Source organism: Drosophila eugracilis, unplaced genomic scaffold (assembly GCF_018153835.1).
Source record: "Drosophila eugracilis isolate 14026-0451.02 unplaced genomic scaffold, ASM1815383v1 contig_1857, whole genome shotgun sequence".
Lineage (NCBI taxonomy): Eukaryota > Metazoa > Arthropoda > Insecta > Diptera > Drosophilidae > Drosophila > Drosophila eugracilis.
The window spans coordinates 64,179-88,369 of NW_024572707.1; the positions used below are offsets into that span (position 1 = coordinate 64,179).

Below are 24,191 nucleotides of genomic sequence, written 5' to 3' on the forward strand. Positions count from 1 at the left end.
AAAATGGTGTCGCTCCCTCGGCTAGAGCTGTGCGGCGCCTTGTTGCTGTCGGAAATGGCCCCCGCCGTTCTGCCAAAGATGCCAGGGCCCGCATCTGCCCCATAGTGTTGCCCCATAGTCGACTATTGTCCTCGCGTGGCTGCAGAAGCCAGCGTGTCAGTGGACAACGTTCGTGGCCAACCGGGTAGCCAAGATCGCCCAGTTCACCGACGTGCAGAAATGGGCACATGTCCGCTCCGTGCAGAACCCTGCGGACCTCGCCAGCCGGGGCGTAGTCTCCAAGACCTTGCGGATAACCAGTTGTGGTGGCACGGGCCTGGCTGGCTGCGAGGGCTTCGCAGCGAGTGGCCCACTCAAGGCAACGGGGCCCCCGTGACTGAACTCGAGAAGCGAGCAGTCAAGGTCCATGTCGCGAAGGCGTCCCCCGAAGATCTCCTTGAACGTTTTTCCACACTTGACAAGGCACTACGAGTCCTTGCCTATATTTGTCGCTTCATCCAGCGCGCGCGAAAGATACGCTCTCCGTTCGAAGAGCACTTGACAGCTAATGAGATTACGTCGGCTGAACGTCTTCTAGTTTCCGTCACTCAGCGCAGACACTTCGTCTCTGAAATGGGCTGCTTAAGCGAAAAGCGTCCAGTATCAGCGTCCAGTCCGATTCAAAATCTGAACCCCTTTATAGATTCGCAAGGCCTTATGAGAGCCTGCGGCTGGGTCACGTCCTCTGAACTTCTCCAATATGACGAACGGCATCCGATAATCCTTCCATACGACGGCTATCTGTCTCGACTCCTTGTTCAATTTACGCATCGCATCACGCTGCACGGTGGCAATCAGCTGTTGATCCGCCTGATTCGGGCCAAATTCTGGATTCCAAGGGTGAGGAATTTGGTCAAGTCCGTCGTCTATGCTTGTAAAGTATGTGTCATCCACAAGAAGAAGTTACAGTCGCAACTCATGGGAGAGCTACCGAAGAAACGGACGTCCTTCTCGCGCCCATTCACGTACACAAGTGTGGATTATGCCGGTCCTTTCGAGCTAAATAACTATACGGACGAGCCTGACTCATCACAAAGGGGTATGTGTTGGTGTTTGTTGCTCTCCACTAAGGCCATCCATTTAGAGCCTACATCGGACCTTACGACCGAGAAGTACAGCTACTGTTACTCCGTATATTCGAGGTGTATTGCCCAGCTTCGGGAGAAAATTGCCTCTCAATCCACTCAGGCTCAGTGGATACCGAGGTCTTTGCGGGTGATTACCTTCGGTGGCCCACCTTTAGAGACTTGTTTACGTCCAAACTCGCGGCTCACCCCGGCTCCGCTTATCCTTGAGGGGTTTGTCGCAGCGTGGCAAAGCCTCACAGACCGTTTTGAGAACCGGCGGCTATTGGTCAATAGCCAGTTGAAGATCCTTTTCAACCTCCAGGCTATTTCTCAAGAGTCCGGGGTCGCGCTGAGGGAACTGCAAGCCACCATTCAGAGTTGTCTGACAGCCCTAGAAATGTCCGCCATCAATGTTGAGGCTTGGGATTGTCTCCTGGTTTTTATGATTTCCTCGAAGCTCCCCAAGGTCACACTTTCTATGTGGGAGCAATAGTTCATAATAAGGCCGAAATTCCAACATGGAAGGAATTAGATAACTTCCTGCAATGGCGCTCTATCGCACTCTGCAGGCCATCGACGACGTCAGGCCTAGTGGCTTCGGGCAATCTCCGCCAAGGTCGGGACTTCCTACTGCCCCTGCAGGGGGCTCAATTCTTACGAGACTCGAGTGGCTCCGGGCCAAAAGAGATGTGATCTCTGTTCGAGGGAGAACCACCCTATCCGCTTATGTCCGCGTTTCCTAGAAATGAACGTGGACGGTCGCTTCGACTACATTAAGAGGAAGCAGTTATGCTTGAACTGTTTTGCCCGAGGGCACCAGCAGCGAGACTGCACGAGCGCCCATACATGCTTCACATGCCACAGCCGACACCATACCCTCCTGCACCGCGGCAATCCGTTCGCTACCGCTCCAAGTCCGCCTACTCCAGCAAAGCCTCGACCCGCACAAACTGCCAGAAGCACAAACGGCTCAGAGGATCAGTCGGATGTGCAGGTGTGCTTCGCTTCCAGGTCAGTAGCCGTCCTACTGGCCACGGCCCTTATCAACGTGTGCCATTTGGGGTGCAGTTTCCAGGCACGAGCACTGATAGACTCAGGGTCCGAAGCGACGTTCATAACTGAACGACTGTTCAACCTTGTCAAGCTTCCCTTCAAGACTATTCAAGACCATTTCCGCGCAGTCTACTAAATTGTGCCATTTCTCCATTCGGTCGCCGTCTAGACCCGGGTTACAATTAGAGACTGCGGCTTACGTTCTTCCGCAGTTGGCAGGAAATCTGCCATTATATCCGATTCCGCGGGATCGTCTCAAGGGGCTGCCCGACATTCCCCTGGCGGACCCCAACTTCTTTGAAAGCTCCCAAGTCGATGTGTTAATAGGATCTGACATTCTTCCGTCCATTCTCCTCGGTAATACCAGGGCTAACATCTGCGGGTCACTTCTCGGTCAGGAAACCATTTTTGGATGGGTGCTGACAGGCCCATTATCTCCAGCCAACCCTCGCAGCGTGTCCGTTTTTTTCACACGAGTTGCCCGTAGCCTCGGTGACTCGCTGGATCAGTTCCTGACCAAATTTTGGGAGGTGGAGGATGTGCCCACACAGATCAATTCGGAATCGGATTCAGTTTGCGAGCACAATTTTTTCCAGACGACGAGAAGAGACGAGTGTGGCAAGTACGTTGTGACGCTCCCCTTACGCGACCCCGAGCAGAAGGGTTCCGAGCTATCGGCTTCACGGTCCTTTGCTGTTGCTCAGTTCCTGCGTAATGAGCAGCGCCTGAAGAGGGATCCGCCCCTTAAGGCCCGCTATTACTCGGTAATCCAGGAATACATCGACTTAGGCCACATGACCGAGGTCTCTCCCACGACCAGTTCCGCTACCTACTACCTCCCACATCATGCCGTCTTCAAGCTCGAATGCACGACCACCAAGGTGCGGGTAGTCTTCAATGCTTCGAGCCCGTCCGCAAACGGGACCAGTCTGAACGACATTCTTTACGCGGGCCGGTCTTACAATCCGACCTGACGATTCAAATCCTAAAGTGGCGATACTTTAGGTTTGTCTTCAACGCCGACATCGAGAAGATGTATCGGCAAATTTGGATAGACCCCAAGCATACTCCGCTCCAACGTATTTTGTTTCGCAATCCCGATGGGGAGATCCGCGACTACGAATTAAAAACGGTCACCTTCGGTGTCAATTGTGCCCCGTTCCTAGCGATCCGTGTCCTGCAGCAGCTCGCTGACGACGAAGAGTTGAAGTACCCGCAGGCAAGCCAAATTATCCGGCATTTTATGTACGTTGATGACGTTCTCGCGGGGGCAGACTCCAAAACGGAAGCCCAAGTGGTGATTCGGGAGCTAAAGGGCGCTCTAGAGTCGGCAGGGTTTCCAAGGCGATCCTGGCCGACATTTCGAGCGACCACCTCCTTCGTGCTGATTTCCTCGACATCGATGCAGAGAGCATGGCCAAGACACTCGGCGTGCGGTGGAAAGCGACGAGTGATGAGTTTTTTTGTTCCGCCAGAGTTGACTTCCGGCTCGTCCTTCACGAAGCGCCAAGTCCTCTCCCAAATTGCCAAATTGTTCGATCCAGCAGGTTGGCTCGCTCCTTTCATTGTCCGGGCAAAAATGTTCATGCAGGACATTTGGCTTCTGGATCTGGGGTGGAACGACGCCCTCCCTCAAGATTTTTGTCAGCGATGGGTTGACTTCCTGAAGAATTACTCGGTGCACGATCAGATTCGAGTTCCTCGATGGGTCGCGTTCCGACCACACCCCTAAGGGTCGAGCGTCACGGGTTCTGCGACGCTTCCGAGAAGGCGTACGGCGCAGAAATTTACGTCCGTGTCGAGGTTGGGTCTACGGTAATAGTGAACCTGCTGACTGCAAAAACTAGAGTGGCCCCAGTTAAAATGGTGTCGCTCCCTCGGCTAGAGCTGTGCGGCGCCTTGTTGCTGTCGGAAATGGCCCCGCCGTTCTGCGAAAGATGCCAGGGCCCGCATCTGCCCCATAGTGTTGCCCCATAGTCGACTATTGTCCTCGCGTGGCTGCAGAAGCCAGCGTGTAGTGGAACGTCGTGGCCAACCGGGCAAGATCGCCGCGACGTGCGAAATGGGCACATGTCCGCTCCGTGCAGAACCCTGCGGACCTCGCCAGCCGGGGCGTAGTCTCCAAGACCTTGCGGATAACCAGTTGTGGTGGCACGGGCCTGGCTGGCTGCGAGGGCTTCGCAGCGAGTGGCCCACTCAAGGCAACGGGGCCCCGTGACTGAACTCGAGAAGCGAGCAGTCAAGGTCCATGTCGCGAAGGCGTCCCCCGAAGATCTCCTTGAACGTTTTTCCACACTTGACAAGGCACTACGAGTCCTTGCCTATATTTGTCGCTTCATCCAGCGCGCGCGAAAGATACGCTCTCCGTTCGAAGAGCACCTGACAGCTAATAAGATTACGTCGGCTGAACGTCTTCTAGTTTCCGTCACTCAGCGCAGACACTTCGTCTCTGAAATGGGCTGCTTAAGCGAAAAGCGTCCAGTATCAGCGTCCAGTCCGATTCAAAATCTGAACCCCTTCATAGATTCGCAAGGCCTTATGAGAGCCCGCGGCCGGGTCACGTCCTCTGAACTTCTCCAATATGACGAACGGCATCCGATAATCCTTCCATACGACTGCCATCTGTCTCGACTCCTTGTCCAATTTACGCATCGCATCACGCTACACGGTGGCAATCAGCTGATGATCCGCCTGATTCGGGCCAAATTCTGGATTCCAAGGGTGAGGAATTTGGTCAAGTCCGTCGTCTATGCTTGTAAAGTATGTGTCATCCACAAGAAGAAGTTACAGTCGCAACTCATGGGAGAGCTACCGAAGGAACGGACGTCCTTCTCGCGCTCATTCACGTACACAAGTGTGGATTATGCCGGTCCTTTCGAGCTAAAGAACTATACGGACGAGCCTGCCTCCTCACAAAGGGGTATGTGTTGGTGTTTGTGTGCTTCTCCACTAAGGCCATCCATTTAGAGCCTACGTCGGACCTTACGACCGAGAAGTACAGCTACTGTTATTCCGTATATTCGAGGTGTATTGCCCAGCTTCGGGAGAAAATTGCCTCCCAATCCACTCAGGCTCAGTGGATACCGAGGTCTTTGCGGGTGATTACCTTCGGTGGCCCACCTTTAGATACTTGTTTACGGTCATTTACATCCAAAACTCGCGGCTCACCCCGGCTCCGCTCACCCATGAGGGGTTTGACGTAGCGTGGCAAAGCCTCACATACCGTTTTTAGAACCGGCGGCTATTGGTCAATAGCCAGTTGAAGATCCTTTTCAACCTCTAGTCTATTTCTCAAGAGTCCGGGGTCGCGCTGAGGGAGCTGTAAGCCACCATTCAGAGTTTTCTGACAGCCCTAAAAATGTCCGCCATCAATGTTGAGGCTTGGGATTGTCTCCTGGTTTTTATGATTTCCTCGAAGCTCCCCAAGGTCACACTTTCTATGTGGGAGCAATAGTTCATAATAAGGCCGAAATTCCAACATGGAAGGAATTAGATAACTTCCTGCAATGGCGCTCTATCGCACTCTGCAGGCCATCGACGACGTCAGGCCTAGTGGCTTCGGGCAATCTCCGCCAAGGTCGGGACTTCCTACTGCCCCTGCAGGGGGCTCAATTCTTACGAGACTCGAGTGGCTCCGGGCCAAAAGAGATGTGATCTCTGTTCGAGGGAGAACCACCCTATCCGCTTATGTCCGCGTTTCCTAGAAATGAACGTGGACGGTCGCTTCGACTACATTAAGAGGAAGCAGTTATGCTTGAACTGTTTTGCCCGAGGGCACCAGCAGCGAGACTGCACGAGCGCCCATACATGCTTCACATGCCACAGCCGACACCATACCCTCCTGCCCCGCGGCAATCCGTTCGCTACCGCTCCAAGTCCGCCTACTCCAGCAAAGCCTCGACCCGCACAAACTGCCAGAAGCACAAACGGCTCAGAGGATCAGTCGGATGTGCAGGTGTGCTTCGCTTCCAGGTCAGTAGCCGTCCTACTGGCCACGGCCCTTATCAACGTGTGCCATTTGGGGTGCAGTTTCCAGGCACGAGCACTGATAGACTCAGGGTCCGAAGCGACGTTCATAACTGAACGACTGTTCAACCTTGTCAAGCTTCCCTTCAAGACTATTCAAGACCATTGCCGCGCAGTCTACTAAATTGTGCCATTTCTCCATTCGGTCGCCGTCTAGACCCCGGGTTACAATTAGAGACTGCGGCTTACGTTCTTCCGCAGTTGGCAGGAAATCTGCCATTATATCCGATTCCGCGGGATCGTCTCAAGGGGCTGCCCGACATTCCCTGGCGGACCCCAACTTCTTTGAAAGCTCCCAAGTCGATGTGTTAATAGGAGCTGACATTCTTCCGTCCATTCTCCTCGGTAATACCAGGGCTAACATCTGCGGGTCACTTCTCGGTCAGGAAACCATTTTTGGATGGGTGCTGACAGGCCCATTATCTCCAGCCAACCCTCGCAGCGTGTCCGTTTTTTCCACACGAGTTGCCCGTAGCCTCGGTGACTCGCTGGATCAGCTCCTCACCAAATTTTGGGAGGTGGAGGATGTGCCCACACAGATCAATTCGGAATCGGATTCAGTTTGCGAGCACAATTTTGTCCAGACGACGAGAAGAGACGAGTGTGGCAAGTACGTTGTGACGCTCCCCTTACGCGACCCCGAGCAGAAGGGTTCCGAGCTATCGGCTTCACGGTCCTTTGCTCTTGCTCAGTTCCTGCGTAATGAGCAGCGCCTGAAGAGGGATCCGCCCCTTAAGGCCCGCTATTACTCGGTAATCCAGGAAGACGTCGACTTAGGCCACATGACCGAGGTCTCTCCCACGGGCAGTTCCGCTACCTACTACCTCCCACATCATGCCGTCTTCAAGCCCTAAAGCACGACCACCAAGGTGCGGGTAGTCTTCAATGCTTCGAGCCCGTCCGCAAACGGGACCAGTCTGAACGACATTCTTTACGCGGGCCGGTCTTACAATCCGACCTGACGATTCAAATCCTAAAGTGGCGATACTTTAGGTTTGTCTTCAACGCCGACATCGAGAAGATGTATCGGCAAATTTGGATAGACCCCAAGCATACTCCGCTCCAACGTGTTTTGTTTCGCAATCCCGATGGGGAGATCCGCGACTACGAATTAAAAACGGTCACCTTCGGTGTCAATTGTGCCCCGTTCCTAGCGATCCGTGTCCTGCAGCAGCTCGCTGACGACGAAGAGTTGAAGTACCCGCAGGCAAGCCAAATTATCCGGCATTTTATGTACGTTGATGACGTTCTCGCGGGGGCAGACTCCAAAACGGAAGCCCAAGTGGTAATTCGGGAGCTAAAGGGCGCTCTAGAGTCGGCAGGGTTTCCAAGGCGATCCTGGCCGACATTTCGAGCGACCACCTCCTTCGTGCTGATTTCCTCGACATCGATGCAGAGAGCACGGCCAAGACACTCGGCGTGCGGTGGAAAGCGACGAGTGATGAGTTTTTTTTGTTCCGCCAGAGTTGACTTCCGGCTCGTCCTTCACGAAGCGCCAAGTCCTCTCCCAAATTGCCAAATTGTTCGATCCAGCAGGTTGGCTCGCTCCTTTCATTGTCCGGGCAAAAATGTTCATGCAGGACATTTGGCTTCTGGATCTGGGGTGGAACGACGCCCTCCCTCAAGATTTTTGTCAGCGATGGGTTGACTTCCTGAAGAATTACTCGGTGCACGATCAGATTCGAGTTCCTCGATGGGTCGCGTTCCGACCACACCTAAGGGTCGAGCGTCACGGGTTCTGCGACGCTTCCGAGAAGGCGTACGGCGCAGAAATTTACGTCCGTGTCGAGGTTGGGTCTACGGTAATAGTGAACCTGCTGACTGCAAAAACTAGAGTGGCCCCAGTTAAAATGGTGTCGCTCCCTCGGCTAGAGCTGTGCGGCGCCTTGTTGCTGTCGGAAATGGCCCCCGCCGTTCTGCGAAAGATGCCAGGGCCCGCATCTGCCCCATAGTGTTGCCCCATAGTCGACTATTGTCCTCGCGTGGCTGCAGAAGCCAGCGTGTCCGCTCCGTGCAGAACCCTGCGGACCTCGCCAGCCGGGGCGTAGTCTCCAAGACCTTGCGGATAACCAGTTGTGGTGGCACGGGCCTGGCTGGCTGCGAGGGCTTCGCAGCGAGTGGCCCACTCAAGGCAACGGGGCCCCCGTGACTGAACTCGAGAAGCGAGCAGTCAAGGTCCATGTCGCGAAGGCGTCCCCCGAAGATCTCCTTGAACGTTTTTCCACACTTGACAAGGCACTACGAGTCCTTGCCTATATTTGTCGCTTCATCCAGCGCGCGCGAAAGATACGCTCTCCGTTCGAAGAGCACCTGACAGCTAATAAGATTACGTCGGCTGAACGTCTTCTAGTTCCGTCACTCAGCGCAGACACTTCGTCTCTGAAATGGGCTGCTTAAGCGAAAAGCGTCCAGTATCAGCGTCCAGTCCGATTCAAAATCTGAACCCCTTCATAGATTCGCAAGGCCTTATGAGAGCCCGCGGCCGGGTCACGTCCTCTGAACTTCTCCAATATGACGAACGGCATCCGATAATCCTTCCATACAACAGCCATCTGTCTCGATTCCTTGTTCAATTTACGCATCGCATCACGCTGCACGGTGGCAATCAGCTGATGATCCGCCTGATTCGGGCCAAATTCTGGATTCCAAGGGTGAGGAATTTGGTCAAGTCCGTCGTCTATGCTTGTAAAGTATGTGTCATCCACAAGAAGAAGTTACAGTCGCAACTCATGGGAGAGCTACCGAAGGAACGGACGTCCTTCTCGCGCTCATTCACGTACACAAGTGTGGATTATGCCGGTCCTTTCGAGCTAAAGAACTATACGGACGAGCCTGCCTCCTCACAAAGGGGTATGTGTTGGTGTTTGTGTGCTTCTCCACTAAGGCCATCCATTTAGAGCCTACGTCGGACCTTACGACCGAGAAGTACAGCTACTGTTATTCCGTATATTCGAGGTGTATTGCCCAGCTTCGGGAGAAAATTGCCTCCCAATCCACTCAGGCTCAGTGGATACCGAGGTCTTTGCGGGTGATTACCTTCGGTGGCCCACCTTTAGATACTTGTTTACGGTCATTTACATCCAAAACTCGCGGCTCACCCCGGCTCCGCTTACCCATGAGGGGTTTGTCGCAGCGTGGCAAAGCCTCACAGACCGTTTTGAGAACCGGCGGCTATTGGTCAATAGCCAGTTGAAGATCCTTTTCAACCTCCAGGCTATTTCTCAAGAGTCCGGGGTCGCGCTGAGGGAACTGCAAGCCACCATTCAGAGTTGTCTGACAGCCCTAGAAATGTCCGCCATCAATGTTGAGGCTTGGGATTGTCTCCTGGTTTTTATGATTTCCTCGAAGCTCCCCAAGGTCACACTTTCTATGTGGGAGCAATAGTTCATAATAAGGCCGAAATTCCAACATGGAAGGAATTAGATAACTTCCTGCAATGGCGCTCTATCGCACTCTGCAGGCCATCGACGACGTCAGGCCTAGTGGCTTCGGGCAATCTCCGCCAAGGTCGGGACTTCCTACTGCCCCTGCAGGGGGCTCAATTCTTACGAGACTCGAGTGGCTCCGGGCCAAAAGAGATGTGATCTCTGTTCGAGGGAGAACCACCCTATCCGCTTATGTCCGCGTTTCCTAGAAATGAACGTGGACGGTCGCTTCGACTACATTAAGAGGAAGCAGTTATGCTTGAACTGTTTTGCCCGAGGGCACCAGCAGCGAGACTGCACGAGCGCCCATACATGCTTCACATGCCACAGCCGACACCATACCCTCCTGCCCCGCGGCAATCCGTTCGCTACCGCTCCAAGTCCGCCTACTCCAGCAAAGCCTCGACCCGCACAAACTGCCAGAAGCACAAACGGCTCAGAGGATCAGTCGGATGTGCAGGTGTGCTTCGCTTCCAGGTCAGTAGCCGTCCTACTGGCCACGGCCCTTATCAACGTGTGCCATTTGGGGTGCAGTTTCCAGGCACGAGCACTGATAGACTCAGGGTCCGAAGCGACGTTCATAACTGAACGACTGTTCAACCTTGTCAAGCTTCCCTTCAAGACTATTCAAGACCATTTCCGCGCAGTCTACTAAATTGTGCCATTTCTCCATTCGGTCGCCGTCTAGACCCGGGTTACAATTAGAGACTGCGGCTTACGTTCTTCCGCAGTTGGCAGGAAATCTGCCATTATATCCGATTCCGCGGGATCGTCTCAAGGGGCTGCCCGACATTCCCCTGGCGGACCCCAACTTCTTTGAAAGCTCCCAAGTCGATGTGTTAATAGGAGCTGACATTCTTCCGTCCATTCTCCTCGGTAATACCAGGGCTAACATCTGCGGGTCACTTCTCGGTCAGGAAACCATTTTTGGATGGGTGCTGACAGGCCCATTATCTCCAGCCAACCCTCGCAGCGTGTCCGTTTTTCCACACGAGTTGCCCGTAGCCTCGGTGACTCGCTGGATCAGCTCCTCACCAAATTTTGGGAGGTGGAGGATGTGCCCACACAGATCAATTCGGAATCGGATTCAGTTTGCGAGCACAATTTTGTCCAGACGACGAGAAGAGACGAGTGTGGCAAGTACGTTGTGACGCTCCCCTTACGCGACCCCGAGCAGAAGGGTTCCGAGCTATCGGCTTCACGGTCCTTTGCTGTTGCTCAGTTCCTGCGTAATGAGCAGCGCCTGAAGAGGGATCCGCCCCTTAAGGCCCGCTATTACTCGGTAATCCAGGAATACATCGACTTAGGCCACATGACCGAGGTCTCTCCCACGAGCAGTTCCGCTACCTACTACCTCCCACATCATGCCGTCTTCAAGCTCGAATGCACGACCACCAAGGTGCGGGTAGTCTTCAATGCTTCGAGCCCGTCCGCAAACGGGACCAGTCTGAACGACATTGTTTACGCGGGCCGGTCTTACAATCCGACCTGACGATTCAAATCCTAAAGTGGCGATACTTTAGGTTTGTCTTCAACGCCGACATCGAGAAGATGTATCGGCAAATTTGGATAGACCCCAAGCATACTCCGCTCCAACGTATTTTGTTTCGCAATCCCGATGGGGAGATCCGCGACTACGAATTAAAAACGGTCACCTTCGGTGTCAATTGTGCCCCGTTCCTAGCGATCCGTGTCCTGCAGCAGCTCGCTGACGACGAAGAGTTGAAGTACCCGCAGGCAAGCCAAATTATCCGGCATTTTATGTACGTTGATGACGTTCTCGCGGGGGCAGACTCCAAAACGGAAGCCCAAGTGGTGATTCGGGAGCTAAAGGGCGCTCTAGAGTCGGCAGGGTTTCCAAGGCGATCCTGGCCGACATTTCGAGCGACCACCTCCTTCGTGCTGATTTCCTCGACATCGATGCAGAGAGCACGGCCAAGACACTCGGCGTGCGGTGGAAAGCGACGAGTGATGAGTTTTTTTGTTCCGCCAGAGTTGACTTCCGGCTCGTCCTTCACGAAGCGCCAAGTCCTCTCCCAAATTGCCAAATTGTTCGATCCAGCAGGTTGGCTCGCTCCTTTCATTGTCCGGGCAAAAATGTTCATGCAGGACATTTGGCTTCTGGATCTGGGGTGGGACGACGCCCTCCCTCAAGATTTTTGTCAGCGATGGGTTGACTTCCTGAAGAATTACTCGGTGCTCGATCAGATTCGTGTTCCTCGATGGGTCGCGTTCCGACCACACCTAAGGGTCGAGCGTCACGGGTTCTGCGACGCTTCAGAGAAGGCGTACGGCGCAGAAATTTACGTCCGTGTCGAGGTTGGGTCTACGGTAATAGTGAACCTGCTGACTGCAAAAACTAGAGTGGCCCCAGTTAAAATGGTGTCGCTCCCTCGGCTAGAGCTGTGCGGCGCCTTGTTGCTGTCGGAAATGGCCCCCGCCGTTCTGCGAAAGATGCCAGGGCCCGCATCTGCCCCATAGTGTTGCCCCATAGTCGACTATTGTCCTCGCGTGGCTGCAGAAGCCAGCGTGTCAGTGGACAACGTTCGTGGCCAACCGGGTAGCCAAAATCGCCCAGTTCACCGACGTGCATAAATGGGCACATGTCCGCTCCGTGCAGAACCCTGCGGACCTCGCCAGCCGGGGCGTAGTCTCCAAGACCTTGCGGATAACCAGTTGTGGTGGCACGGGCCTGGCTGGCTGCGAGGGCTTCGCAGCGAGTGGCCCACTCAAGGCAACGGGGCCCCCGTGACTGAACTCGAGAAGCGAGCAGTCAAGGTCCATGTCGCGAAGGCGTCCCCCGAAGATCTCCTTGAACGTTTTTCCACACTTGACAAGGCACTACGAGTCCTTGCCTATATTTGTCGCTTCATCCAGCGCGAGCGAAAGATACGCTCTCCGTTCGAAGAGCACCTGACAGCTAATAAGATTACGTCGGCTGAACGTCTTCTAGTTTCCGTCACTCAGCGCAGACACTTCGTCTCTGAAATGGGCTGCTTAAGCGAAAAGCGTCAAGTATCAGCGTCCAGTCCGATTCAAAATCTGAACCCCTTCCTAGATTCGCAAGGCCTTATGAGAGCCCGCGGCCGGGTCACGTCCTCTGAACTTCTCCAATATGACGAACGGCATCCGATAATCCTTCCATACAACAGCCATCTGTCTCGATTCCTTGTTCAATTTACGCATCGCATCACGCTGCACGGTGGCAATCAGCTGATGATCCGCCTGATTCGGGCCAAATTCTGGATTCCAAGGGTGAGGAATTTGGTCAAGTCCGTCGTCTATGCTTGTAAAGTATGTGTCATCCACAAGAAGAAGTTACAGTCGCAACTCATGGGAGAGCTACCGAAGGAACGGACGTCCTTCTCGCGCTCATTCACGTACACAAGTGTGGATTATGCCGGTCCTTTCGAGCTAAAGAACTATACGGACGAGCCTGCCTCCTCACAAAGGGGTATGTGTTGGTGTTTGTGTGCTTCTCCACTAAGGCCATCCATTTAGAGCCTACGTCGGACCTTACGACCGAGAAGTACAGCTACTGTTATTCCGTATATTCGAGGTGTATTGCCCAGCTTCGGGAGAAAATTGCCTCCCAATCCACTCAGGCTCAGTGGATACCGAGGTCTTTGCGGGTGATTACCTTCGGTGGCCCACCTTTAGATACTTGTTTACGGTCATTTACATCCAAAACTCGCGGCTCACCCCCGGCTCTGCTTACCCATGAGGGGTTTGTCGCAGCGTGGCAAAGCCTCACAGACCGTTTTGAGAACCGGCGGCTATTGGTCAATAGCCAGTTGAAGATCCTTTTCAACCTCCAGGCTATTTCTCAAGAGTCCGGGGTCGCGCTGAGGGAACTGCAAGCCACCATTCAGAGTTGTCTGACAGCCCTAGAAATGTCCGCCATCAATGTTGAGGCTTGGGATTGTCTCCTGGTTTTTATGATTTCCTCGAAGCTCCCCAAGGTCACACTTTCTATGTGGGAGCAATAGTTCATAATAAGGCCGAAATTCCAACATGGAAGGAATTAGATAACTTCCTGACAGAGCGCCATCGCAGTCTGGAGGCCATCGACGACGTCAGGCCTAGTGGCTCCGGGCAATCTCCGCCAAGGTCGGGACTTCCTACTGCCCCTGCACGGGGGCTCAATTCGTACGAGACTCGAGTGGCTCCGGGCCAAAAGAGATGTGATCTCTGTTCGAGGGAGAACCACCCTATCCGCTTATGTCCGCGTTTCCTAGAAATGAACGTGGACGGGCGCTCCGACTACATTAAGAGGAAGCAGTTATGCTTGAACTGTTTTGCCCGAGGGCACCAGCAGCGAGACTGCACGAATGCCCATACAAGCTTCACATGCCACAGCCGACACCATACCCTCCTGCACCGCGGCAATCCGTTCGCTACCGCTCCAAGTCCGCCTACTCCAGTAAGGGCTCGACCCGCACAAACTGCCAGAAGCACAAACGGCTCAGAGGATCAGTCGGATGTGCAGGTGTGCTTCGCTTCCAGGTCAGTAGCCGTCCTACTGGCCACGGCCCTTATCAACGTGTGCCATTTGGGGTGCAGTTTCCAGGCACGAGCACTGATAGACTCAGGGTCCGAAGCGACGTTCATAACTGAACGACTGTTCAACCTTGTCAAGCTTCCCTTCAAGACTATTCAAGATGTCCCAAGTCGATGTGTTAATAGGAGCTGACATTCTTCCGTCCATTCTCCTCGGTAATACCAGGGCTAACATCTGCGGGTCACTTCTCGATCAGGAAACCATTTTCGGATGGGTGCTGACAGGCCCATTATCTCCAGCCAACCCTCGCAGCGTGTCCGTTTTTTCCACACGAGATGCCCGTAGCCTCGTTAACTCGCTGGATCAGCTCCTCACCGAATTTTGGGAGGTGGAGGATGTGCCCACACATATCAATTCGGAATCGGATTCAGTTTGCGAGCACAATTTTGTCCAAACGACGAGAAGAGACGAGTGTGGCAAGTACGTTGTGACGCTCCCCTTACGCGACCCCGAGCAGAAGGGTTCCGAGCTATCGGCTTCACGGTCCTTTGCTCTTGCTCAGTTCCTGCGTAATGAGCAGCGCCTGAAGAGGGATCCGCCCCTTAAGGCCCGCTATGACTCGGTAATCCAGGAATACATCGACTTAGGCCACATGACCGAGGTCTCTTCCACGAGCAGTTCCGCTACCAACTACCTCCCACATCATGCCGTCTTCAAGCCCGAAAGCACGACCACCAAGGTGCGGGTAGTCTTCAATGCTTCGAGCCCGTCCGCAAACGGGACCAGTCTGAACGACATTGTTTACGCGGGCCGGTCTTACAATCCGACCTGACGATTCAAATCCTAAAGTGGCGATACTTTAGGTTTGTCTTCAACGCCGACATCGAGAAGATGTATCGGCAAATTTGGATAGACCCCAAGCATACTCCGCTCCAACGTATTTTGTTTCGCAATCCCGATGGGGAGATCCGCGACTACGAATTAAAAACGGTCACCTTCGGTGTAAATTGTGCCCCGTTCCTAGCGATCCGTGTCCTGCAGCAGCTCGCTGACGACGAAGAGTTGAAGTACCCGCAGGCAAGCCAAATTATCCGGCATTTTATGTACGTTGATGACGTTCTCGCGGGGGCAGACTTCAAAACGGAAGCCCAAGTGGTGATTCGGGAGCTAAAGGGCGCTCTAGAGTCGGCAGGGTTTCCAAGGCGATCCTGGCCGACATTTCGAGCGACCACCTCCTTCGTGCTGATTTCCTCGACATCGATGCAGAGAGCACGGCCAAGACACTCGGCGTGCGGTGGAAAGCGACGAGTGATTAATTTTTTTTTGTTCCGCCAGAGCTGACTTCCGGCTCGTCCTTTACGAAGCGCCAAGTCCTCTCCAAAATTGCCAAATTGTTCGATCCAGCAGGTTGGCTCGCTCCTTTCATTGTCCGGGCAAAAATGTTCATGCAGGACATTTGGCTTCTGGATCTGGGGTGGGACGACGCCCTCCCTCAAGATTTCTGTCAGCGATGGGTTGACTTCCTGAAGAATTACTCGGTGCTCGATCAGATTCGTGTTCCTCGATGGGTCGCGTTCCGACCACACCTAAGGGTCGAGCGTCACGGGTTCTGCGACGCTTCAGAGAAGGCGTACGGCGCAGAAATTTACGTCCGTGTCGAGGTTGGGTCTACGGTAATAGTGAACCTGCTGACTGCAAAAACTCGAGTGGTCCCAGTTAAAATGGTGTCGCTCCCTCGGCTAGAGCTGTGCGGCGCCTTGTTGCTGTCGGAAATGGCCCCCGCCGTTCTGCCAAAGATGCCAGGGCCCGCATCTGCCCCATAGTGTTGCCCCATAGTCGACTATTGTCCTCGCGTGGCTGCAGAAGCCAGCGTGTCAGTGGACAACGTTCGTGGCCAACCGGGTAGCCAAGATCGCCCAGTTCACCGACGTGCAGAAATGGGCACATGTCCGCTCCGAGCAGAACCCTGCGGACCTCGCCAGCCGGGGCGTAGCTCTCCAAGACCTTGCGGATAACCAGTTGTGGTGGCACGGGCCTGGCTGGCTGCGAGGGCTTCGCAGCGAGTGGCCTACTCAAGGCAACGGGGCCCCCGTGACTGAACTCGAGAAGCGAGCAGTCAAGGTCCATGTCGCGAAGGCGTCCCCCGAAGATCTCCTTGAACGTTTCTCCACACTTGACAAGGCACTACCTTGCCTATATTTGTCGCTTCATCCAGCGCGAGCGAAAGATACGCTCTCCGTTCGAAGAGCACCTGACAGCTAATGAGATTACGTCGGCTGAACGTCTTCTAGTTTCCGTCACTCAGCGCAGACACTTCGTCTCTGAAATGGGCTGCTTAAGCGAAAAGCGTCCAGTATCAGCGTCCAGTCCGATTCAAAATCTGAACCCCTTCATAGATTCGCAAGGCCTTATGAGAGCCTGCGGCCGGGTCACGTCCTCTGAACTTCTCCAATATGACGAACGACATCCGATAATCCTTCCATACGACTGCCATCTGTCTCGACTCCTTGTCCAATTTACGCATCGCATCACGCTACACGGTGGCAATCAGCTGATGATCCGCCTGATTCGGGCCAAATTCTGGATTCCAAGGGTGAGGAATTTGGTCAAGTCCGTCGTCTATGCTTGTAAAGTATGTGTCATCCACAAAAAGAAGTTGCAGTCGCAACTCATGGGAGAGCTACCGAAGGAACGGACGTCCTTCTCGCGCCCATTCACGTACACAAGTGTGGATTATGCCGGTCCTTTCGAGCTAAAGAACTATACGGACGAGCCTGCCTCATCATAAAGGGGTATGTGTTGGTGTTTGTGTGCTTCTCCACTAAGGCCATACATTTAGAGCCTACGTCGGACCTTACGACCGAGAAATTTCTGGCTGCTTTCGCTCGGTTCGTATCCCGGGGAGGATGCCCCCGTCAAGTGCAGTCGGACAACGGGAAGACCTTTGTGGGGGCAGCTGCCCTACTATCTCGCGATTTTCTCCAGAGCCTAAAAGGGGCTGTGACAGGTGCCTACAGTCACCAGCAGCTTCTCTGGCATATCATTCCTCCGGGAGCCCGCCACATGGGGGCTTGTGGGAGGCAGGCGTCAAGAGCTTCAAGACCTTGTTCTACAAGTCCACCGCCACACGGAAATACACTTTTGAGGAGCTGGCTACTCTCCTGGCGAGGATCGAGGCGTGCCTCGGTGCTCGATCAGATTCGTGTTCCTCGATGGGTCGCGTTCCGACCACACCTAAGGGTCGAGCGTCACGGGTTCTGCGACGCTTCAGAGAAGGCGTACGGCGCAGAAATTTACGTCCGTGTCGAGGTTGGGTCTACGGTAATAGTGAACCTGCTGACTGCAAAAACTCGAGTGGTCCCAGTTAAAATGGTGTCGCTCCCTCGGCTAGAGCTGTGCGGCGCCTTGTTGCTGTCGGAAATGGCCCCCGCCGTTCTGCCAAAGATGCCAGGGCCCGCATCTGCCCCATAGTGTTGCCCCATAGTCGACTATTGTCCTCGCGTGGCTGCAGAAGCCAGCGTGTCAGTGGACAACGTTCGTGGCCAACCGGGTAGCCAAGATCGCCCAGTTCACCGACGTGCAGAAATGGGCACATGTCCGCTCCGAGCAGAACCCTGCGGACCTCGCCAGCCGGGGCGTAGCTCTCCAAGACCTTGCGGATAACCAGTTGTGGTGGCACGGGCCTGGCTGGCTGCGAGGGCTTCGCAGCGAGTGGCCCACTCAAGGCAACGGGGCCCCCGTGACTGAACTCGAGAAGCGAGCAGTCAAGGTCCATGTCGCGAAGGCGTCCCCCGAAGATCTCCTTGAACGTTTCTCCACACTTGACAAGGCACTACCTTGCCTATATTTGTCGCTTAATCCAGCGCGAGCGAAAGATACGCTCTCCGTTCGAAGAGCACCTGACAGCTAATGAGATTACGTCGGCTGAACGTCTTTTAGTTTCCGTCACTCAGCGCAGACACTTCGTCTCTGAAATGGGCTGCTTAAGCGAAAAGCGTCCAGTATCAGCGTCCAGTCCGATTCAAAATCTGAACCCCTTCATAGATTCGCAAGGCCTTATGAGAGCCTGCGGCCGGGTCACGTCCTCTGAACTTCTCCAATATGACGAACGACATCCGATAATCCTTCCATACGACTGCCATCTGTCTCGACTCCTTGTCCAATTTACGCATCGCATCACGCTACACGGTGGCAATCAGCTGATGATCCGCCTGATTCGGGCCAAATTCTGGATTCCAAGGGTGAGGAATTTGGTCAAGTCCGTCGTCTATGCTTGTAAAGTATGTGTCATCCACAAAAAGAAGTTGCAGTCGCAACTCATGGGAGAGCTACCGAAGGAACGGACGTCCTTCTCGCGCCCATTCACGTACACAAGTGTGGATTATGCCGGTCCTTTCGAGCTAAAGAACTATACGGACGAGCCTGCCTCATCATAAAGGGGTATGTGTTGGTGTTTGTGTGCTTCTCCACTAAGGCCATACATTTAGAGCCTACGTCGGACCTTACGACCGAGAAATTTCTGGCTGCTTTCGCTCGGTTCGTATCCCGGGGAGGATGCCCCCGTCAAGTGCAGTCGGACAACGGGAAGACCTTTGTGGGGGCAGCTGCCCTACTATCTCGCGATTTTCTCCAGAGCCTTAAAGGGGCTGTGACAGGTGCCTACAGTCACCAGCAGCTTCTCTGGCATATCATTCCTCCGGGAGCCCGCCACATGGGGGCTTGTGGGAGGCAGGCGTCAAGAGCTTCAAGACCTTGTTCTACAAGTCCACCGCCACACGGAAATACACTTTTGAGGAGCTGGCTACTCTCCTGGCGAGGATCGAGGCGTGCCTAAATTCGCGGCCGCTTGCGCCAATGTCCGAAGACCCTGCTGATCTGATGGCTCTTACACCCTGGCACTTTCTGGTGGGAGGTCCTCTTCTCGTCACGGTCGAACCCGAGCTAAAGGGGGATACTTCGTCAATTATTAATCGCTGGCAGCACCTGAAGGCTCTTCAACAGCAATTTCGGCTGCGATGGAAGGAAGAGTACCTTTGTCTTCAACGCCGACATCGAGAAGATGTATCGGCAAATTTGGATAGACCCCAAGCATACTCCGCTCCAACGTATTTTGTTTCGCAATCCCGATGGGGAGATCCGCGACTACGAATTAAAAACGGTCACCTTCGGTGTCAATTGTGCCCCGATCCTAGCGATCCGTGTCCTGCAGCAGCTCGCTGACGACGAAGAGTTGAAGTACCCGCAGGCAAGCCAAATTATCCGGCATTTTATGTACGTTGATGACGTTCTCGCGGGGGCAGACTCCAAAACGGAAGCCCAAGTGGTGATTCGGGAGCTAAAGGGCGCTCTAGAGTCGGCAGGGTTTCCAAGGCGATCCTGGCCGACATTTCGAGCGACCACCTCCTTCGTGCTGATTTCCTCGACATCGATGCAGAGAGCACGGCCAAGACACTCGGCGTGCGGTGGAAAGCGACGAGTGATGAGTTTTTTTTGTTCCGCCAGCGCTGACTTCCGGCTCGTCCTTTACGAAGCGCCAAGTCCTCTCCAAAATTGCCAAATTGTTCGATCCAGCAGGTTGGCTCGCTCCTTTCATTGTCCGGGCAAAAATGTTCATGCAGGACATTTGGCTTCTGGATCTGGGGTGGGACGACGCCCTCCCTCAAGATTTCTGTCAGCGATGGGTTGACTTCCTGAAGAATTACTCGGTGCTCGATCAGATTCGTGTTCCTCGATGGGTCGCGTTCCGACCACACCTAAGGGTCGAGCGTCACGGGTTCTGCGACGCTTCAGAGAAGGCGTACGGCGCAGAAATTTACGTCCGTGTCGAGGTTGGGTCTACGGTAATAGTGAACCTGCTGACTGCAAAAACTCGAGTGGTCCCAGTTAAAATGGTGTCGCTCCCTCGGCTAGAGCTGTGCGGCGCCTTGTTGCTGTCGGAAATGGCCCCCGCCGTTCTGCCAAAGATGCCAGGGCCCGCATCTGCCCCATAGTGTTGCCCCATACTCGACTATTGTCCTCGCGTGGCTGCAGAAGCCAGCGTGTCAGTGGACAATGTTCGTGGCCAACCGGGTAGCCAAGATCGCCCAGTTCACCGACGTGCAGAAATGGGCACATGTCCGCTCCGTGCAGAACCCTGCGGACCTCGCCAGCCGGGGCGTAGCTCTCCAAGACCTTGCGGATAACCAGTTGTGGTGGCACGGGCCTGGCTGGCTGCGAGGGCTTCGCAGCGAGTGGCCCACTCAAGGCAACGGGGCCCCCGTGACTGAACTCGAGAAGCGAGCAGTCAAGGTCCATGTCGCGAAGGCGTCCCCCGAAGATCTCCTTGAACGTTTCTCCACACTTGACAAGGCACTACGAGTCCTTGCCTATATTTGTCGCTTCATCCAGCGCGAGCGAAAGATACGCTCTCCGTTCGAAGAGCACCTGACAGCTAATGAGATTACGTCGGCTGAACGTCTTCTAGTTTCCGTCACTCAGCGCAGACACTTCGTCTCTGAAATGGGCTGCTTAAGCGAAAAGCGTCCAGTATCAGCGTCCAGTCCGATTCAAAATCTGAACCCCTTCATAGATTCGCAAGGCCTTATGAGAGCCTGCGGCCGGGTCACGTCCTCTGAACTTCTCCAATATGACGAACGACATCCGATAATCCTTCCATACGACTGCCATCTGTCTCGACTCCTTGTCCAATTTACGCATCGCATCACGCTACACGGTGGCAATCAGCTGATGATCCGCCTGATTCGGGCCAAATTCTGGATTCCAAGGGTGAGGAATTTGGTCAAGTCCGTCGTCTATGCTTGTAAAGTATGTGTCATCCACAAAAAGAAGTTGCAGTCGCAACTCATGGGAGAGCTACCGAAGGAACGGACGTCCTTCTCGCGCCCATTCACGTACACAAGTGTGGATTATGCCAGTCCTTTCGAGCTAAAGAACTATACGGACGAGCCTGCCTCATCATAAAGGGGTATGTGTTGGTGTTTGTGTGCTTCTCCACTAAGGCCATCCATTTAGAGCCTACGTCGGACCTTACGACCGAGAAATTTCTGGCTGCTTTCGCTCGGTTCGTATCCCGGAGAGGATGCCCCCGTCAAGTGCAGTCGGACAACGGGAAGACCTTTGTGGGGGCAGCTGAATCTCCGCGTTGGGGATATGGTGGTCATTAAGGAGGACAACCTTCCGTCCAATGAGTGGCGATTAGGCAGGATTAACGCGGTGTATCCAGGATCCGATGGCCATGTCCGCGTGATCGACATCGGCACCGCGCGAGGGCTCGTCAAGCGGCCCGTAGCTAAGGTCGTCCTTCTTCCGATGGACGCGTCCGCCTGCCCACAATAATTAAGCGTTTCTTCCGTTCCAATGTCCCTGTCCATTGTGCTGTCTCGTAGCTCTGCCCTTAATTCCAAATCGAACTTCACACCAATTCTGATAACGCTGTTTTGTTTCTTCATCATAGTTCCGCCAGTCATACTCAGCACGATGTCGCCACGTCCGCGCAGCGCCCAGTTACTGGAGAGCAGATGTACTCGAGGTACACAGTCCTACCGATGCCGAGTCTGCAGAGGGATCCATCCTTTGAAGCAATGTCGGCGCCTTTTACGTCTCAGCGCCGAGAAGCGGCTCCGGGCGGTTCTCGTGAACCGGTAGTGCTCCAACTGCCTGGCTCACGAGCACTCCGACGGATCGTGCCGGCGTGGGGACTGCTGTAGAACGTGTGGTCCGGATCACCACTCGCTGATAGAAGCCGGGGGCTCGGTGCCAGCCGCGACAAGAGGAGCACCGTTCACGGAGCGCGGGAGACAGTACACGGAGTGTCTTAGCTGGCGCTCAGCCGTCGTCCGTCAACTCCCGGCGCGGTTCGGTTGCTTCTCAGCCGGACTCACAAGTCGGTCCACGGCCATCGACTTCCCGGCGCTCGTCGGCAGCTCCTCAGCATTCTTCCGCCACTGGCCGGCAAGCTTCAGGTGCTTCACGGCCTTCGTCCGCCACTCATCGGGTGCCGTCCACCGCTCGTCCGCCCGCGTCATCCGCGCCTAGGCAACTTTCCGCCTCTCGTCAAGGGACCCCGCAGGACGCAGCCGCTGCGCCCACCCTATCGTCGCTGCTGCAGCGGAACAGCGTCAACGTTCTGCCGACCGTGCTAGTGCGCATTAACACCGTGGCCCTTATCGACCCGTGTACGCCTTCGAGCTGCATCGACGCATCGCTAGCAGCGTGCTTCCGTCTGCCCACTACAAGTTTGTTCGGCCACCGTGGGTTCCAAAACGGATGATAGCGTTCGGCTGGAGGTGGTGCAAAAATAAACATAGCAGACTCTGTCCTAGAAATGACGAAGACTTATTTACCAATCCTAAGAACACAAACCCGGTAGACACAACACACATCGTACCACAAAACACAAAGATCACATTGTTACTCCATGTAAACATAATGATGAAATGAAAAAATGTGTGATGACGCTACCTACAAACTTGACAGCCCTTGTTAGGAGTGCAGCGCGAAAGGGCATGCGCGGTAGCAGTCTAAGGCCAAAAACGTTGACGCCACAGTGGTAACAGGCGCCGCTAGGGCGCCTAGCGTGCTGCTGTGCACTGTGAACTCGCACTCGTTTGGCAGGGTCTGTAGATCTTGGGCCAGCAGCGAAGTCGAACGACGAGCTTCGGTTCTCAATCGCATCCATTATAGCCAGCGGATCGTTTAAAAATGATTCCAAATCTCTGTAAGATGGAACTGTGGCACCACTTCCCTGAGCGTTGGTTTCCTTGGGTAACCTCGATGATACGTATTGTGCCAACCAGTGCTGCGATTCCCCGTCCAAGGCTTGAATGCGGCGGAATGCAGCCAGATAAACATTGGCCGTGCTTAACCTCGATCTTATTAACTCTGTGTTGTCCTTTTTAAGTCTAGGCAACGCGTAGATGGCATTCATGTGGTGTGCGAAAACGAGGTGAGGACTGTTGAACCTCTTGATCATAAATCCCCATGCCACTGAATAGTTCCCTTCCGTGAGCTGCATCTGAAGGATGCGATTATCGCGATCCCTCAGCAGCGACTTATTAAGAAAGTGCAACTTCTGCACAACGATCTTCGGAACTGACATCTGGGGCATGCTCAGCCGCACTTCCACATCGGCGCCCCCAGACAATAATTGATTAGGAAAAACTTCTTGTCTCACACACGACTTGTCTACTTACTCCGCTATAAATACCACAATCCACCCCAAGAAGAAGCGAAGAAAGATGCCGTCTCCAAAGTTTAAGAACCTGTCCTCGATGAGCCTAGGTATCGACGTCCTCCTTTTGCGTAATTTGCAGCGCCGGCTTGTACACTTGGCGCAGCTGCGATTCTGTTATGCACAAGAATACCTATAGGAAGCAAAGATAAGAACGTCTCAGAGTTCAAGAAACTGTTGTCGTCGCCTATGCAGCTGAGAGAGCAGAGAGGATCCCAGGCAATGCAAACACTTACAGAAAAATTTACAAAATTCACTTTTATTTATATACATAATGCACATATGTAAATGGCGTCCCGCGTTAGAAAACGACGTGCGTGTTCTCTCGATTACCGAAGTCGACTGCCTCTGCGCTCTTCCCGCTCTCGTTATCGCGATCCCACGTATCGTTCCAAAAGGAATTTTCAGATCTGCTCGCTTTTTTAAGACCAAACGGAAGTCTACGGATTTCCTGTTTGCCTCTATTTACTTAAAAGGAAGACTTTTCACGGTCACGGAGCATGATCTAATGGTAGCCAGACTTGAGGTCCAGAGTTGAGAAAATCGGGCTTTTCCCAAATTTCTTCATATCATTAAGATATTTGGCATAGGGTATTTGTTGATTATTGCTCTCCCGTTTAATTTGTGAAAATTAATTACGAGGCGCATGTTCCGATTACGGGCTTCGTCAGTGGCCTTCTGCCCAACCCAAATTGGATATTGTTAGGCGAGCCTGACTTTTGAATTATACCGTTTTTCAGAAAGACGCCGAAGTCTTTGTTTAAGAAAAATTGATATTTGGCCAGGAGAGGAATCCAATTAGCTCTACTTTTGTATCCCATTTGAGTTGACCGGAAGCTAGCACTATAGGA

General features: G+C 53.9%; 1 pseudogene; it reads left to right on the forward strand.

The window, feature by feature from the left end:
- The first annotated feature begins 612 nt into the window (after positions 1-612).
- Positions 613-18,904, forward strand: LOC121529762 (annotated as a pseudogene).
- The last annotated feature ends 5,287 nt before the right edge of the window (positions 18,905-24,191 follow it).